Genomic DNA, 14,412 nt, shown 5'->3' with positions numbered 1-14,412 from the left:
TATATATATCAGTGATGGTTTGTTGTTGTTAAGTGCTGTCAAGTTGGTTCCAACTCACAGCGACCCTGTCTGTATTGGATTTCTAAGGAGCATTAGGTGAGCTTGAACTACCAACTTTACAGTTCAAACTGATCTTGTAGTCTAGCACATTAACCTGCAGCGCCACCCCAGTTATGGTACAAGAGAATGAATATATATATTTTAATATGAATTCTAAGAGAAGTGAACATGAAGGTGCTGTTTGATTCCTCATTTGTAGGAAGAACCCCAAAAAGCATAGTAGGACAAGAGTAATTTTGAGTATTATAAAAAAATGGTTTGATTTTTAAAGTTGGAGAAAATATCAGAACCTGATTATATTTGGAATCTAGAGGCAAAGGGCTTGGCAGTCATTTGCAAGTTGCAGATATGCAAACAACACATGTTTCCTTAGAAGAAAGAGAATATATCAGGCTTCCACATAATTTTATAGCTGAAAGCTAACTTAGACATAGAAGTTTATTAAATTCAAGTAGTTCTTAACTGAAGTGTTTATAAACTCACCAGGGGTGGTAGATGCTTATTGAGAATGCTGATTTATAGCAGCTCCAGAGGCTTGCTTCCTTTGATGTTTCTGCTTGCCATATTCATTCACACACACATACACTTTAAATTAATTATGAGGGGGCTTCAAAAAGCTCATGGAAAATAGAATTAAAAGATATTAGAATTTTTCCATGAATATTTTGAAGTCCCTTATATTATTCTTACTAGTCAAATAGGAGCAATTAGATTATTAGGGAATGTAAGGTCAGAATCTCAGGCCACATACCAGACCTACTGAATTCTATTCTACATCTTAAAAGATCCCTCAGTGACTTATTTGCATAATAAAGTTTGAGAAACATTGCCTAGATGTTCCTAGTTAATTTGATCATAAGACTGCACTTAGAAAAAAATTAATTACATTCAACAAGTTCATCTGCAGATGATAACATTGAGTATCAATGTAAAAGTAGGCAATAAAATTGGATAAACATATTGAAATAAGATCTTTCCCTGAAAAGTGAACATATTTGATATAAGTTATATATAGCATGGACTTCTGGTGTGGTGTTGTAGGATCAGTACTGGATTGCAAACCACAAGGTCAGTGGTTCAAACCAACCAGCTGCTCTTTGGAAACCCCATATAGGTTTGCTATGAGTTGGAACTGACTCAACGGCACTTACAACAACAAGATATATATCGTATAATTACTGGACTTCTATATACAAGGGCAGACAGTTAAACCCACCAGTCACTTCTCAGAAATCCTATACAGGGCTGCTATAAGTCAAGCTGGAATCAATCAGATGGCACTTAACAACAACAACAAAAAGAACAAGATAAAGAGGAGACTTGATGGTGATGTGGTTAAAGTGCTCGACTGTGAACCAAAGGTCTGTGGTTCAAACCCATCAGTAACTCTGTGGGTAAAAGATGGAGGCTCAATGGGACAGTTCTATTCTGTCTGTGATAATTACTCAGAATGAACTCAACTGTGGTAGGTTTGGTTTTCTTGGCTGATAGTATATAGAAAAAATTTCTCAAATATTTTCATGATAATAGAGATCTGACAAGAAGAATTAAGTCTTCTGATTCCTTGCTCATAAGTATTGGAATTGCAATTGATAATTGATAGTGGCCATATTTAATGAGCAACAGGAAGTACTGTATTATATTCAATTTTACATGCTTTGTTTACATATAAAATTTATATTGTTTGGACAATCCCTTTTTGAGACACTAAAGAAAATACAACTTTGGAATAAGACTTGCTGTACTTGGTTACCAGGCTATACCCTAGCTATTAAAAGCTTGATGGTGGTGGTGGTTATGTGCCGTGGAGTTGGTTTTGACTCATAGCACCCCTTACAGGGTTTCTGAGACTGTAAATCTTTTTGGGAGCAGAAAGCCTCATCTTTCTCCCATGGAACAGTTGGTAGTTTTGAACTGCTGACCTTGAGGTTAGCAGCCCAATTCGTAATCACATTCTTCGGTATGGATTACATCTCAATGTAAAGAAGACAAAAATCCTCACTACTGGACCAATAAACAACATTCTTATCAATGGAGAAAAGATTGAAGTTGTCAAGGACTTCATTCTTCTTGGATCAACTATCAACACTCACAGAAGCAGCAGTCAAGAAATCAAACGACGTATTGCGTTAGGCAAATGTGCTGCACAAGACCTTTTTAAAATGTTGAAGAGCACAAATATCAGCTTGAGGCCATGATATTTTCAATAATTTCATATTGAAAATATATCCAGCATGTGAAGACTGGACAATAAATAAGGAAGACCTTAGAAGAATTGATGAATTTGAGTTATGGTGTTGAAAGAGAATATTGAAAGTGCCATGGGCTGCCAAAAGAATCAATAGATGCATGTTGGAAGAAGTACAGCAAGAGTGCTCCTTGGAGGCCAGGATGGCCAAACTTCGTATCTCATACTTCGGACATATTGTCAGGAGGGACCAGTCACTGGAGAAGGATATCATGTTTAGTAAGGTAGAAGGTATGAGAAAAAGAGGAAGACCCCCAACGAGATGGATTGGCCAAGTGGCAGCATTGATGGACTCAAGCATGGCAACAGTAGTGAGTTGACCCATGATCGGGCAGTGTTTTATTCTGCTGTGCATAAGGTTGCTATGAGTCGGTACCAACTTGATGGCACCAAACAAAAGCAAATGTACCAGAGCTCCTATTAAAAACTCACAGGGATTTATATCTCTCTGAATCAACTTGATTATGATATAGCATTTTTAACTTAGATATCAATACTATGATTATCATTGTATGTAAGGAGCTTCTCATATTCTTGAAGATTGGTTCATTTTTACGGAGTGCTCAAAAGCTGAATGCCTGCTCAACATCAATATGTTTTGACAGCCCACTCCTAGAGACCTAGGATTAGGTTGCCTGGTTATTTATGCAGCTGGCCCATAAAATTGAAGCTTTAATTACATTCTCTACAAGACAACTGTGCGCAGATAGATTTAGAGCTGGACTGGAAAAGCTCTATCTTCTTCTCTGGGGACGCTTTTCATCTGGATTTTATTATTGGTTAAGATGAGGGGAGTACAATTTATGATGTACTGTTTAGGGTCTGAAATTCCTTCAAACACTCCCCAAGGCTAGCTTCTGCACTGATGATTTGCAATTGTCCTACTTTGTTTGACAAACCTGGATTTATTATTTAAAAAGACACCCAGAGCTTTTTCAGTAAACTCTACTAAAGCTAAGATTCTTTGCACAGATCTTGGTAGTTTAATCCAGAGGTTCTGCATGGTGTAGGTGCTCAAGCATTGGACCCATGAGAATCACATGCTGTGGAACATTTCTTGGGCTTCTAAAGCAACTCTACGTTTTGTTTCTTTTGCCTTACAACATCTTTGCCTTTAAATAAAATTTTGAGGTGTTTATGGAATCTGGCTATTTCTCTCAAATATATGAATTTGAGAAAAGTATACAAGTTTAGTCAATAGGAATGCACATTTTGACACGAAATGGTATGCTGTGATAATTGTTATTAGGTGCTATCTAGTAATTTCAGACTAACAGCATCTCCATACACAACAGAATGAAATATTGCCTAGTCCTACACCATCCTCATAGTTGTTGCTATGTTTGATCCCTTTGTTGCTGTCACTGTGTCAATTCATCTTTTTTGGGGGGGAGATGCCCTCCATTTTACCAAGCAAGATGTCCATCTCTGTGGACTGATCTCTCCTGACAACATGTCCAAAGAAAGAGAGATAAAGTCTTGCCATCTTCGCTTTTAGGAGCATTCTGGTTGTAGTTCTTCCATGATATGTTTGTTTATTCTTCTGGCAGTCCATGGTACTTTCAGTACTTCTCTCCAACACAATAATTCAAATGCAACAATTCTAAGTTTTTTTATTCATTGTCCAACTTTCACAGGCATATGAGGTCATTGAAAATACCACTTCTTCATTCATGCATACCTTAGTCCTCAAAGTGATATCTTTGGTTTTTAACACTTTGGTGGTGGTGGTTATGTGCCATGGAGTTGGTTCTGACTCATACCAACCCTGTACAGGGTTTCTGAGGCTGTAAATCTTTACGGGAACAGACTGCCTCATCTTTCTCCCGCGGAACAGCTGGTAGTTTCAAACCGCTGACCCTGAGGTTAGCAGCCTAATTCGTAACCACTAAGTTACCAGAACTCTTTAGAGATGCCTGTTTCACCAGATTTTCCCAAAAAAGTATTATGTTTAGTTCTTTGCTGTCTCTATGAGTCTTGATTATGGATTAAAGTAAAATGATGTCTTTGACAGCTTCAATCTTCTCTCATGATGCTATTTATTGGTCCAGTTGTTAGGATTTTGTTTTGTTTACGTAATAAAAGCTGTAGTCTTTGATCATCATCAGTAAGTATTGTAATTCCTCTGTTTCCAGAAAGCAAGGTTGTTTCATTTGTAAATTACAATTTGTCAATAAGCATTCAAAATATCCTGATGCCACATTTTTCTCCATATAATCTAGTTTCTCAGAGTATTTGCTCATTGATTAAAAAGGTGAAAGGCTACAATCCTGACACACATTTTCCCTGATTTTAGCTCATTCAGTATCCCCATGTTCACTTGTAATGATTGCCTCTTGGTCTATGTACTGGTTCCTCATTGAGCACAATCAAGAGTTCTGGAACAGCCATTCTTTGCAATATTATCCATACTTTGTTATGACCAGTACCATCAAAAGCCTTCATATAGTCAACAAAAAAACATAGAAAGTTAAAATCATTCTGGCACACTCTGCTTTTAGCCAAGATCCATCAGCCTTCTGAATCCAGCTCATTTTTTTGGCAGCTCCCTGTCCATGTACTACTGAAATTGTTTTTGAATTATTTCCAGCAAAATTTTACATGCATGTGCTAATGATAGTTTATTTCCTGCATTCCATTGGATCACCTTTCTTTGGAATAGGCAGAGATACGGATCTTTTCAAACTGATTGTCCAAGTAATCATCTTTCAAATTTTTTGGCATAGATGCGTGTAATCGTTAGCTTTTTGTGTCAACGCCAGTGGTTTCTCAGTTGGGATGTGCTTATTTCCATGGTTGTTGTTGTTGTTGTTAAGTGCCGTCAAGTCGGTCTCGACCCATAGCGACCCTGTACAGGGTTTCCGAGGGTGTAAATCTTTACGGGAGTAGAAAGCCTCATCTTTCTCCCGCAGAGCGGCTGGTAGTTTAGAACCACTGACCTTAAGGTTTGCAACCACTACGCTACCAGAGCTCTTTATTTCCATGGTGATGAAACCTAATACAGGCATAGTTAGCTTTATGATAAGCAGCTATGAGTAGCCAATCAACCAAAACAATGCTTCCTTGGGGGTGTGGCCTACTCCCAATATAATGGCTATGTGAGAAAGAGCTGCTCTTTCTCTTCTGCTGTGGACTTGGGACTTGGTAAGCTATTTCCTTGATAGTAAACTTGTCTTTATATAATATACATATATATTTCACTGGTATTGCTTCTCTATAAAACCCTACATAAAACATATGGTACTGAAAGTGGGGATCTAGAGAAACAAAATCATAAGGATGAGTTTTCTAAATTGATTCACAAATCTGAAAAAAATTTAGAAGCATTGATCTAGGGTGGAGGCATGTTTGAGCTCCACTTTATAGGAATTGGCCTTGGGTTAATTTTGAATTTGGTCCTCTTTCCCTCTTGTTGAGTCAGAGGAACAGACACGGGCCCCACTTGGTAAAAACAGTTGGCACTGTGCATAGGATTCATTGCAATGGCTCCAGACCTATGAAATTGTAAGGTTTTGTGGAAAAAGAAAGAAGGGACCTGGTATAAAGTATTTCAGCAGAGCTGAGAGCTGCAGCTTTTGGAGTTGCCTGGAGTCAAAGTCACTCTGGGTTAAAAAAAAGAAACCTGATCTGTGATCTGGGCCTACAAGAATCCACCCTGCCTGAGGCCCAAGACTATTTACATATGAATAGGGTTAGTCCAAGGTGGAAGAAAAGATTGAATTTGAGTGTTTTTAAAATGTTTATGTTTGACTGCATTTTGAATATTGGTTTTTCATGTTGGGCAAAGCCCTGAACTGCAAGATCAGTTGAAACCAAAAGATCCGCAGTTCAATCCCCAGCTACTCCTCAGAAACCCTATACCAAGTTGCTAGGGGTGAATCCAACTCTACTGCAACTTAACAACAATAGCATCAACAATGTCATTGTAAAATACACATGTATATGTGATAGAAATGAATATCTGAAATTATGATTACAGAGAGTTATAAGCCTACATTCAGCTTATGCTTGGATTTGATTTTATAAAAGGGGAGTTAGAACTGTTTCTTTGTCCTGAAAAAACAGGCTTTTTGGTTTAAGCCATTGTAGAGTTTGGGGACTTAGGTAGAATCCTAAATCCCACCCAGAACCTTCAGAGTTGGTACATTTGCATTTGAAAAGGCATGCAGAATTGCTGGGATACCAAGAGATTCAAACAGGAAAAAAAAAACTCAAATAGTTTCTTGCCTTTTGAATTTCTGAGAAATCAAGGCAAGGAAAATAGCCCTATCAGAGAGCACACCCTTTTAGGATCCAAAGTTAAAGTGAACCTGTGAGCCATATACTTTCTGGTGACCACTGGATCTACTTGTGAGTGGAATTGGGGGAAATGCAACTATGAAGACTGGGGCTAGTTTGGACATGCTCTATTGACACCCATCGACCTTGATACAAGAGAAGAGGAAAGGCTGTTTGGTCTTAAGTTTAGAGAGTTGTGTAAACTCCTGAGTCCACTGGCACTGATCTAGCCCATGGGGTCTGGGCTGAGAGTATAAAGGCCGCTGCTTTGAAGTTGAGGGAGGTGTGTGTGTGAACTCCTTAACTTGCAGCTGATAGCCATTTGACCTTGCTTGAGAGGCTAAGAATGAGCTGCCTAGAACCTGACCTGATGACGATAAAGACATTTGATTTACTGAGCAAGAGTCAGTTGCTATAATTAGTTGGACCGGACTTTTGTTTGTAGATGCAGTTGCTCAAAATTCCAACTGGAACATGCTTGTCTAACCTCAGTGTACTGGGTTGATTTGTTTTGTTGTTACGCTGTTGAGTGATGTCCAGTCAGTTCTGACCTATAGTAACCCTGTATAGGGTTTCTGAGGAGCGACTGGCGAGCTTGAACCAACTTTGTTAATCAACTCGACTGCAGTCCAGTGCATTAACCCACAGTGTTACACCAAGAGTATGGATGGGCAATTTAGACCTAGGCTATAAAAAGTGGGGGGTGGAGGGGCTATAAAGATATAAAGTGGCTGGCTCACAAGCTTTCATAAGTGTGCTTAGTTTTAAAGTGAGGAGCTACAGTAGTAGCTCTAGTTTTCCTCTTTTTCAGATGGATCTAGTGAAAGGGAGTCGGGGGGGTGGGTGATGATAGGATTTTATGATTACAACTGTGAGTAGATTGTTGTTGCTGTTGTCAGGTGCCATTGGGTTGGTACTGACTCATAGTGACACTATGTCCAACAGAATGAAACATTGACCAATCCAAGTAATTGTTAGTAGGATTAATTGTTACTATCAAAACTGTAATTGTAGAAGATGCGTAATGAAAAGGAGGGAACGTTTATTTTTCAGTTCAGGAACAGAAGATCCCAGGATCATCAGATAAGTAGAGTGTGGGATCCCTGCATGGAAAAACTGCAACAGCAGAGAAGGTGGCAGAGACACCTAGAGGCAGAGGTGGTGGCATGGAAAGACAGCAGTTTCGGATTTTAGTCCATGGACTGAGTAAAGCTGTGTGCAGAATGAACATTTAAATGAATATATACTTTTTGTTCTGTATGTATACATCACATATTTCTGCTTTGTTCATAAGCGACATACAAGATATAAATGGGGCCCAATGCATTTTCAAGGAGCTCTGGTAGTGTAGTGGTTATGAATCGGGCTGTGAGCTGCAAGGTCAGCAGTTCGAAACTACCAGCTGTTCCGTGGGAGAAAGATGAGGCTTTCTGCTCCCATAAAGATTTATAGCCTAGGAAACCCTGTACAGGGTCGCTATGAGTCGGACCCGACTCCATGGCACTTAACAACAGCAACAACGATGCATTTTAGGTTTTATGTGTTTTAGTTTATCATGTTAGGTACAAGTATGACTTTATAATTAGTGTAGAGGTTATACATATAGTTTATAGGTTTTGAGTTGATAGGGTGTACTGTAATGGTTTGGTTTCTATGTCAACGTAACTAGACCAGAATTTTCAAGGGTTTATCAGTTGGGATATGCTCATTTCCATGGTTGTTCGAGTCGCTTTCGACTCATAACTACCCAGTATTGGGTTTCCAAGGAGCAACTGGTGGGTTTGAACAGCTGACCTTGTGGTCCTGCAGTTCCACATCAGGAGTCCACTCACATGGTGATGAAAACTAATAGAGGCATAGTTAGCTCTATGAAGAGCAGCTATGAGCAGCTAGACAATTGACGGGAAGCTTTTTGGGGGTTGTGGCCTCTTCCCAGTATAATGGAAACACGGAAGACGTTCTCATTCTCTTTTTCTCTTCCTCTAGGCACTCTACAAATAAACTCCTCTTTATATGTATAAAGAGAAGTATATATATATATATTTTGGGCTCCAGGTATGGCACTGTAGGAAAAGCACTCGGCCACAAGGTTGGTTTGAACTGTAAGTGCAGCAGTTCATACTCACCAGCTGCTCATCTGAAACCCAATACAAGGTCTCTACAGGTTATAACTGACTTGAAGACACTAACAACACCACCATATATGTTTCATTGATTTTGTTTCTCTAGAAAACCATGCCTATGACAACAACTGAGTGCCTCCTTTGTTGCATCAGTTTGTTGAAAGATTCCAATTTGCATTCTGTCAATTACTGAAGTCTTGTTTGCCAGTGTCTTCAGGACAGTTTTTACTTGTTTCTTCAATATTGTGGCCATTTGATCATATGTTACCTCTTGAAATTGCTGTACTTAGACCAATTCTTTGTGGCACAGTGACTCAGTGTACTCCTTCAACCTTTTGCATCATTCAATATTTTGCCTATAGAATTCTTCAATATTACAATGTGAGGCTTGAATTTTTCTTCAATTCTTTCATCTTAAGCAATGCTGAGTGTGTTCATCACTTGGGTTTTCTAACTCTAGGTCTTTGCACATTTCTTTCTAATAACTGACTGTTTTCTTGAGATGCCCTTTGAAAAATTCTGTTCACCTTTTCTACTTCCTCATTTGTTCCAGTAGCTTTAGCTTTTCTATGCTCAAGGGCAGGCTTCTGAGTATCTTCAGACATTAAATTTGGCCTTTTCTTTCTTTCCTGCTTATTTTTAATAACCTTTTGCTTTCTTTCTGTATGATGTTCTTCACACCATCCCACAGCCCTTCAGGTCTTCAGTAATTAGTGCCTAGTGAATCAAAAGTGTTCTTCAAAATATCTCTAAATTCAGGTAGGATATATTCATATTTTTGTTCACCTGGACTTGTTTTAATGGTCTTTAGCTTAATTTGAAAGCAAAGAAGACTTAAAATGCTTACTGATGAAAATCAAAGACCACAGCCTTCATTATGGATTGCCCTTCAAGGTTAAGTAAACAAAAATCCTCACCACTGGACCATTAAACAACATTCATATAAATGGAGAAAAGATTGACATTGTCAAAGACTTCATTTTGCTCATATCAACCATCAACACTCCTGGAAGCATCAGTCAAGAAATCAAAAGACATTGCATTTGGCAAATCTTCTGCACAAGACTTCTTTAAATTGTTCAAGTGCAAAGATGTCAATTTGAGGACTAAGATGTGCATGACTCAAGCCATGGTATTTTCAATAACCTCATGCATGTGAAAGTTGGACAGTGAATAAGGAAGACCATAGAAGATTTGATGCATTTGTGATACAGTGTTGTGAAAGAATATTAAAAATACCATGGAATGCCAAAAGAAAAGACCAATCTGTGTTGAAAAAAGTACAGCCAGAATGTTCCTTGGAAGCCAGGATGGCCAGACATGCCTCTCATACTTTGAACATATTATTCATAGGGACCAGTTCCTAGAGACGGATATCATGCTTGGTAAAGTGGAGGATCAGAGAAAAAAAGGAAGACCTCTAATCAGATGGATTGTTCCATCAGCAGTACCAACAATGGGCTTAAATGTAGCAACAATTGTGAGGTTGGTGGAGAACTGCACAATGTTTTGTTCTGTTATGTTGAGGGTTGCTATGAGTCGGTACCAACTCGACAGCACCGCAACAAGCCTGAATTTGCATAGGAGCAATGGATGGTCTGTTTTCCAGTGGGCCCCTGGCCTTATTGTGACTAATGTTATTGAGCTTCTCCATTGTGTATTTCCATGGTTGTTGTTATTACATGTGTTAGAGTTGGTTCTGATCTACATACAGCAACCCTGCATAGGGAATCTGAGGAGCAGATGGTGAGCTTGAGTCACCAACTTTGCAGTTCAAACTGACTTTGCAACCCAGTGCATTAACCCACGGAGTCACAAGATGTTGTCAGTTTGAATCCCGTATATTCCATTTAGTGAGGTCTGTATGTTTAGTCTCCATTTACGTTGTTGGAGAAAAGGTGTTTGCAATGAGTAAGTCATTGGTCTTGCCAAATTCTATCATGGAATCTTTTCCAGCATCATTTTTATCACCAAAGCCATTTTCTAACTATTGATCCTGCCTTTGTTTCTGGCTTTTGTATTCCAATCACCAGGAATCATCAGTACATTTTGATTGCATGTTTATTCAATAGCAGATTGAGCAAGTTGGTAGAATTCTGAAATTTCATCATCATTGGGTTTAGTGCTTGTTAGATAAATCTGAATCCTAGTGATACAAACTGGTGTTCCTTGTAGGCACCACTTTGTATCACAATGGATGTAATCACAATGGATGTAATCCTATAACAGGCAGCCTTGTACTTCAGTATGTTGTTAAGCACTATAGAGTCAGTTTCAACTCATAGTGACCAGGTATAGGAACAGGTGGTCAATTTGAGCTGCCAACCTTGAAGTTCAAACTGACCTTGTGGTCCTGTATTTATCCAACAATGGCACACTAGGACTCTGTACTTCACTGGTGGTGGTTGGTGGTTATGTGCCATGGAGTCAGTTCCAACTCATATAGCGACCCTGTACAGCATTTCCAAGGCTGTAAATATTTACAAGAGCAGAAAGCTTCATCTTTCTCCTGTGGAACAGGTGGTAGTTTCAAACTGCTGACCTTGTGATTCATAGCCCAATTTTATAACCACTACGCTACCAGAGTACTTCACTAAAAATCCTGAAATTCTATTTTTGACAATACACGCAATACCATTCACCTTCAATTTGTCATTCCTGGCATAGTAAACTGTATGGTTGTCTGAATCAAAATGGTCAATACCAGTCCATTTCAGCTCACTAATGCTTAGGATATAAATCTTTGTGTATTCAATTTCACTTCTGATGATTTCCAATTTTCCTAGATTCATATTTCATCTATTCCACATCCCAATTATTAATGGATATTTATAGCTGTTTCTTCTCATTTTGATTTGTGCCCCATTAGCAAATGAAGGTCCAAAATACTTAGGTACATCTATGTCATCAAGGTCAAATCTACTTTGAAGAGGCAGATTTTCCCCAGGCATTACTTTGAGTACCTTCTAAGCTGAGAGGCTCATCTTCTGGCACTACATCAAACAATTTTCTGCTGCATTTCATAAGGTTTTCAGTGGCTAACCATTCAGTCCTGGTGTGGCACTACGAGATAAAGTACTGGATCACAAGATCTATTTGAATTGTAAGGTTGGTGGTTCAAATCCACCAATCACTCCTCAGACATATTATACAGTGTCACTATGAGTTGAAATCGATTCAATTGCAATTAACAACAACCATTAAGCAGTGGTCCACCTTTCTTTCTTACTAATCTGTATTAGTCTGGAAACTTAGCTGACACCTCTCCACCATGGGTAAACCTGCTGGTATTTAAGAATACCAGTGGCATAGTTTCTAGCATCAAGGCAACACACAATTAGCCACAGTCAGACAAATGGACAGAGGAGTTCTGTTGTACTGATAGAATTGCTATCAATTCTGACCAAATAAATGATCCACTTTTTTTGAAGACTAGTAAGCATCAGGCTCTTACATCATCTGCTTACGTTTATCTAAAGACAGTTTGCCCAAAATATTGATTAGTGTGGGTGAGAATATTTAACGTAAACCAGTGTACTGAGCTCTACAATGTATTTACATATACTAGTGAGGTAAACATGTCTAGTGAAGAATTGAACATACTGAAGTGTTTCAAGCTATCAGTATCACATGGGAACTTTTATAAAGGCATATTCGCAATCCTCACCCACATCTTACTGGTTTAGAAGCACTCTGTGTGGGTGTTTTAACAGACCTTCACAGGAATGAAGTTTGAGGAAGAAAAAAAATCCACTTTTGACAAGTTAAAATGCCTGTGGCGTATCCTAATGCTTATATGTAGGTCAGACACTCAGGAGAAAATGGGCATACTGTCACTGACTAAGGAATCACTAAGGGAGGATGTGACACATAGGAAGAAGCAAGAGGTGGGATATATATTTAAAAAGCAGCTAGATCATGGAATATTCATCTCACAGTGTTCCACTGCTATTCATAAGGTTTTCGGTGGCTAAACATTTAGAAGTTGGCTGTCTGTCCTACAGTGACACAGAGTCACCGTACCAAAAATAAATGGTTGCTGTTCAACCATTTCAAGAGGTAACATATGATCAAAAACCTGTGATACAGAAAGAAGCCCATGCTGCACTGGAGGCATTAACAAAAAAAATAAGGCTCTAGGAATTGACAGAATACAAATTGAAATCTTTCAACTAACTGATGCAGCTCACTCATCTATGCCAAGAAATTGAAAGAGATCTTTATTTGTGCTCATTCCAAAGAGAGATGACCCAATGGAATATCAGATGCAAGTAAAATTTTGCTGAAGATAATTTAAAAATGGCTGCAACAATACATTTTCAGGGAACTACCAAAAACTTAAACCAGATTCAGAAGAGGATGTGGAATTAGGGATATCATTGCTGGTATATGATAGATTTTCACTGAAAGCAGAGGACACTAGAAAGATGTTTACTTGTGCTTTATTACTATGCAGATTTTTGACTGTGGATCATAACAAGCTATAGATAATATTATGAATAATGAGTATTCCAGAATATTTCATTGTGTTTATGAGGAACCTGTACATAGATCAAGAGGCCGTCTTTTGAACAGAACAAGGGAATACTGAATAATATAAGATCAGGAAATGTATGTGCCAGGGTTATATTCTTTCATGATACTAATTCAATCTGTATGCTGAGCAAATAATCTGAGAAGCTGGATCATATGAAAAAAAACATTGCGTCAGGATTGGAGGAAGATTTACAGACAATCTTCACTCTGCAGATGATACAGCCTTGCTTGCTGAAAAGGAAGAGGACTTATAATACTTATGATGAAGATCAAAGACCACAGTCTTCAGTACTGATTCCACATAAATATAAAGAAAACAAAAATCCTCAATACTGGACCAATAAGTAACACTATGATAAATGGAGAAAAGGTTGAAGTTATCAGAGACTTCATTTTGCTTGGATCCACAATCAACACTCATGGAAGTAGAGTCAAGAAATCAAAGGATGTATTGTATTAGGCAAATCTGCTACATAAGACCTTTTAACAGTGTTCAATAACAAAGATGTCAGTTTGAGGAGAAAGACGCATCTGACCCAAGCCATGGTATTTTCAATTGGCTCATATGCATATGAAAGTGGGACAGTGAATAAGGAAGATCATAGAATAATTGATACATTTGAGTTAAGGTATCGGATAATAATATTGGATGTACCATGGACTGCCAGAAGAACAAACAAATCTGTTTTGTAAGACGTACAGCCAGAATGTCCCTTAGAAGCAAGGATGGCAAAACTTCAACTCCTATAGTCTGGACATATTATCAGGAGGAACCAGGTCCTGGAGAAGGATATTATGCTCAGTAAAAAGTGCCCGCAAAAAAAGAGGAAGACCCTCTAATGAGGTGTACTGACACAGTGGCAAGCAGAACGTGAATTGTGGAATGGCACAAGATGGGCCAGTGTTTCATTCTGTTGTGCATTGGATCACAAGATCAGCCAGTGTTTCATTCTGTTGTGCATTGGATCACAAGATCAGCCAGTGTTTCATTCTGCTGTGCATTGGATCACAAGATGGGCTAGTGTTTCATTCTGTTGTGCATTAGATCACAAGATCGGCCAGTGTTTCATTCTGTTGTGCATTAGATCACAAGATCGGCCAGTGTTTCATTCTGTTGTGAATTGGATCACAAGATCGGCCAGTGTTTCATTCTGTTGTGCATTGGAT

At 38.6% G+C, this 14,412-nt stretch overlaps 1 protein-coding gene across 1 annotated transcript in view; it reads right to left on the bottom strand.

Moving 5' to 3' along the window:
- The window catches only part of HCN1 (hyperpolarization activated cyclic nucleotide-gated potassium channel 1), a 689,786-nt gene that overhangs the window by 143,892 nt on the left and 531,482 nt on the right, over positions 1–14,412 (bottom strand). The gene's annotated exons all lie outside the window — the stretch shown is intronic.

The sequence above is a fragment of the Chrysochloris asiatica genome, unplaced genomic scaffold (genome assembly GCF_000296735.1).
Source record: "Chrysochloris asiatica unplaced genomic scaffold, ChrAsi1.0 scaffold00082, whole genome shotgun sequence".
NCBI lineage: Eukaryota > Metazoa > Chordata > Mammalia > Afrosoricida > Chrysochloridae > Chrysochloris > Chrysochloris asiatica.
Note: the sequence above shows the minus strand (reverse complement) of the source record. Positions and strands in the feature narration are given on the sequence as shown.